This window comes from Mustela putorius, unplaced genomic scaffold, assembly GCF_011764305.1.
Source record: "Mustela putorius furo isolate JIRA1106 unplaced genomic scaffold, ASM1176430v1.1 tig00003983_pilon_pilon_pilon, whole genome shotgun sequence".
Classification (NCBI taxonomy): Eukaryota; Metazoa; Chordata; class Mammalia; order Carnivora; family Mustelidae; genus Mustela; species Mustela putorius.
The window spans coordinates 21,024,581-21,029,501 of record NW_025422123.1 but is presented as its reverse complement, the minus strand read 5'-3'; the positions used below and the strand labels follow the sequence as shown (position 1 = coordinate 21,029,501).

The 4,921-nt window shown below is 38.7% G+C and overlaps 1 pseudogene; it reads right to left on the bottom strand.

Annotated features, from left to right (window-relative positions):
* Nucleotides 1-3,921: 3,921 nt before the first annotated feature.
* LOC123389545 lies at nucleotides 3,922-4,018 on the bottom strand (annotated as a pseudogene).
* Nucleotides 4,019-4,921: the final 903 nt, after the last annotated feature.

The window sequence follows — 4,921 nt, the reverse complement described above, 5'->3', positions numbered from 1 at the left end:
GTAGGCTAGTCTCCACACTGTGACCAGGGAAGTCCTTAAAATACAAATTTAATCATGTCTCTCTCTCTCCTACCCCAGAACCTCCAATGCTGCCATGATATCTAAAAGTGAATCTATAATTTTCATTTTGACTTTTTGAAGTGCCCCAAGATATAGTTTCAGGGACGTTTCTTTTAACTTCTCATGCCAACGCAGCCACATTTGCTTCTTTCCCAAGACACCAATGGCACTTTAACCTTGGACTCTTGTATGCAATACTCTCCTTCCAGACACAAATACAATTTGTGCTTCTAAATTTGCCCCTCCAGTTCTGTATGGTTGACTTAGGTCTCTGCTTACTCTCAAGACAGAGATAGAAATTCTGAATCTCTAAGGAGTAACCCCCACACACAGTCATCATCTATGTCCTTACCATCTATAGTCCTAGAACCTGCAAGAGTGCCTAGTGATACTAAATACCAACAAATATGTGTTAGAAAAAATAAATAAATAAGTGGATGAATCCAGTTGTGAGGGAAGAGATATGTCAAGGTTGAGGTGTCCATGGTTGGTTGTTCATATGGAAATACATATAAGTGTACTGGAGATGTGAGTAACTACCTACTTTGGAAGCACTTTCTAACCCTCTGGTTATTTAAGCCATTTAAAATGGCACATACTAAAAATAAATAAATAAAAAAATGGCACGTATTAAAATTCTGGTTCTGAAAAAAATTTAAAGATGAAAATTATAGTTCAGAAGAAATTAGTTCATATGAAGTAGTGTTTATAACCAAAAAGCACAGTTTTTCAACATCTGTTCCTCAACCCACCAGCTTGAACTAAAATACTAACACCATTGTAGCAGAGACATATTGCTTTGCAACACTGGCCACATATTTTATCTAGTAGAAATTCAATTTTAATTATTAGTTTCTTCATTTATTGAAAGTATTCATTTGATCAAGTTCACCTCTATAGTTTAAATTGCAGCATTTCACCCACATACATTTTGTTTAAAGGAGCACATCTTACTTGCTGGAGACAAATATGTAATATTCCTTACAGTGGATTAAGTCTCATTATATTGAACACATGGAATATCTTTCTAGGCAAATTTTTTAGGAAAAAAAAAAACTCATGTTTTCAGCATGCATGAATACTTAAAGGTTTTTCTTTTTTTCCTACATACATGCTATTTCACTGATCGTGTAAAATGGATTTAGGAAAAAAAAAAAGTTCTAAAAATGACCATTGTTTCTGACCTTAAAATGAGCTCTAAGTTTCTTGTACCTGCCCAAAGGAGGGAAGAACAGAGTATACTATGCTTAGATCATCAGCAAAAAGAATTAGGAAAGGAAGAAACTTTAGAACAAAAAGTTCCTCTCACCACATTTTTAATTGTCCAATCCTGGCTCTTACATGTCACACAATTTGGTCTTTCACTATATCAACCCAACAAATTTTCAATAGCAACTAAGTTTAGTTTTGGCGCTTTACAGTCTAGGGACTGCTCACACACACACACACACATACACACACACACAAACACAACTGTCCCATCGATTCTTCACAATTACCCAGTAAGGCAGGTGTTCTATTTATACCTTTTTTATACTCAATAAACCTGAGGCTCAATGAATGGTATAATCAAAAACCAAAGCAAGGACATTTGACTCTGCAGCTCATTCTTTTTCCATTAAATCGTGCTGTTACTTTGACTTCTAAGATATAAAATTGCTCTGGTCATTTACCTAGCTATTCTCTCAAGCTTTCTGAGTTCAGAGCAATATTGAATGATAATCCTTCCCTATAGTTGTCAGAAACTTCTAGCTATTAAAAAAAAAAAAATCACAGCTCTACCTCTCTGAAGTAATAACAGTTGATCTTGGGAGTTTTTAATGTCATGATACCAGGAAAAAATAAATTAATAAGCAAATCTGTTGCTATACCTATTCCTTCTCTCTGTTTGACATGAAGTTGGATCCACCTAAAATCTCAGTTCCTAAACAAGGACTGACAGTAATCTCAGGACAATACAGGCTGTTGTTTTCACAGAGTGTAAGGAATGTTTTCACTGGCTGCCTTTCAGAAAGTTGGCACTTTAAACGTGGCTAGCATACATGATGTGTTTGGGTTTAATTTTAAGGGATATTATCTTTTGACTTTGTCATTTATGGAAAGAGAAATCATAGAAAACCCTGGTATGAGAAATTATTTCATAATTTTAAAAAATTTATTTGTGTGTGTGTGTGTGTGTGTGTGTGAGAGAGAGAGAGAGAGAGAGAGAGAAAGCACACAAGTAGGGGGAAGCAGGCAGAGGGAGAAGCAGGATCCCCTCAGTGCAGGGAGCCTGATGTGGGACCCGATCCCAGGACCTGAGCAGAAAGCAGATGCTTAACTGACTAAGCCACCTAGGCATCTCTTGTTTTAATACTCATTTTCCTACCTGTGAATATTACTTATCCAAAATCATCATATCAGGAGACTTCTAGTACTTAGTCACATCCAATTCTCTTCCCCTTCTGGTCTCACACAAGCCTGAGAGTTACTGCCTTATGACTTTTTGGATAATGGTTTGTGAGAAGAAATGATGAAGTATTTAACTGCTGGTCTGAGACCCTTCAGTGCTCTTTCCATTGCCTCAGCAACTAAGAGACATGAAGTTCCAGATGGTGTAGCTACAAGATGGGGAAGCTTTAGAGCCAGGGTCCCCATGTGGAGGACACCCTGCCAAACCATGTGAGCCATGTAAGCAAGGATGAGAGAGTTTTTGGAGTAAGCTACGGAGATTTGAGGCTGTTTTGTTACTGCCTATCCTCATTAAATATTTTAAGCCTCAAAAGAGCAAAGAGTTGAATTTAGAAGTTCTTGATGACATCCAATTTAATAATTTCATCAATTTGGGTAAGCTACTTAAATTTGTCGAGTTTCAAATGTCGGACTCCGGTAGGTTTTGCAGGCCACAGGCACGAGGAGAGCGTCCAGGCCAGCCGGTAGCTCCCCTTGGGGCTGAGCGGGATGGCGAGTGTCGCGAGTCCAGGCGCATTAACGAACCACACCAGACTCGGGGGATCTGTCGAAGCAAGATCTCACTTTATTGAGCGGGGTTGCAGCTTATATTGGGTAGGGGATGGGAAATGAGGTCAGCGGGGAGAGAGCCTATGGGGTTTGGTTACGTAGTCAGTAACTGGGTAGGGTGTGTTGGGCGAGAGGAGGAAATATCAGCAACTTTCATGAACAAGCTCAAGCAACAGAAGGTGAGTAAAGATGCTCTTATGAACAGAGGAACCGAAACCGCCACGTTGGCGCCAATACTGCCTCGGTGGCGCCTTTTCTAGCCGGAAGAGAAGGCAGGCCAGCGCCATCTTTGCTGTGCCCAACATTCAAATGCTTCCTTTCTAAGATAGAGATGACAAAAATATTCTCTATGTACTTGAAAGAGTGACTATAAAGATCAAATTGCATAGTGTAGGTTGAGTCACTCTATAATTTATATTCATAAGTGTGGTGACATATATTTTTTATTTGTTTGAGATTGTGATTTCTCTGATTAAGGGAATTTCTTTCCTTCATCTACTACTTTCCAACTCCATAGAAAAAGGAGACAAGAAGACCAAAGTTAGGGTGTAGGAGTGAAGAGGAGCCACTCTTTGTTTGTTTTAATCTATTATTACAGGCATACGATAGCTCTAATAATTAAACTCAAGATTTCTTAGAATCAGGTATTTCAGATTCAAGTTCACTTCCATGACATCCAGCAGTATCAAATTTGTCTATATACTTTTCCTCTTTAGCTTTGAGCATCAGAAAACTAAGACGCCTTCTTCCATTTCTTTCAGCAAAATGTAGAGTATAAGTAAACTAGGTGTTCAGAGAGCATCAAACCAGTTTCTACTATTTCTTAGATTTTTTTATGCTTTAAAATATTTTTTGAACAGAAAATATATGGAGCATTTCATGAATTTGTGTGTCACCGTGGGGCTGTGCTCATCTTCTCTGTATCATTCCAATTTTAGAATATGTGCTGCTCAAGTTAATCTGATTGCCCAGTCCAACAAAACAGAAAGACCACTGAAGCCGGTAGGCATTCATTGGACATCTTTTATTGATTGAATGGACACAACAGAGAAGAGAAACCAACATACAATTAACTTTATACATTTTGAGCTATGGAATTTGACCATGTTTTGTGTCCTCTCCACAAAAAAGAGGACGGGGACATGGTGTGACTCTTCAAGTTATCACCTAATCTCTCCACTGAGTAAGCAAAACAATGCAGTCATTAGAGACACCCCCGAGGTAGTAACCGAAAGTGGGCTCTCTGAAACCTGATTGAATCCCAGCTTCACTGCTCACTAAGTTACTTTGAGCATGCAACTTCTTTATGCCTCAGTTTTCTAATCAATAAAGGGTATATTGGGGACGCCTGGGTGGCTCAGTGGGTTAAAGCCTCTGCCTTCAGCTCAGGTCATGGTCTCAGGGTCCTGGGATCGAGCCCCACATCATGCTCTCTGCTTGGCAGTGAGCCTGCTTCCTCCTCTCTCCCTCTCTGCCTGCCTCTCTGCCTAGTTGTGATCTCTCTCTGTCAAATAAATAAATAAAATCTTTAAAAAAAATAAAGGGTATATCGTAATAGCATGTAATTTACACAGTAGTTTTAAAAGTTAATGAGCTAATATATGCTATGTTTAGAAAAAGGCCCATAACCTAGTGAATACTGTATGGCTTACTTAAAACAGTTGCCTTGTAATCAAACTCCAAGCTATTCTAACACAATGTGAAGGAATTAGATGCTCTAAAAGATGCAGGTAGTTGGTGGGAAGAGAGAAAACTGAGTTTTTTAGCAACTTTCATGAACAAGCTCAAGCAACAGAAGGTGAGTAAAGATGCTCTTATGAACATTTTATGACCTCATGACTGACTAGAGGTTTATAGAAAT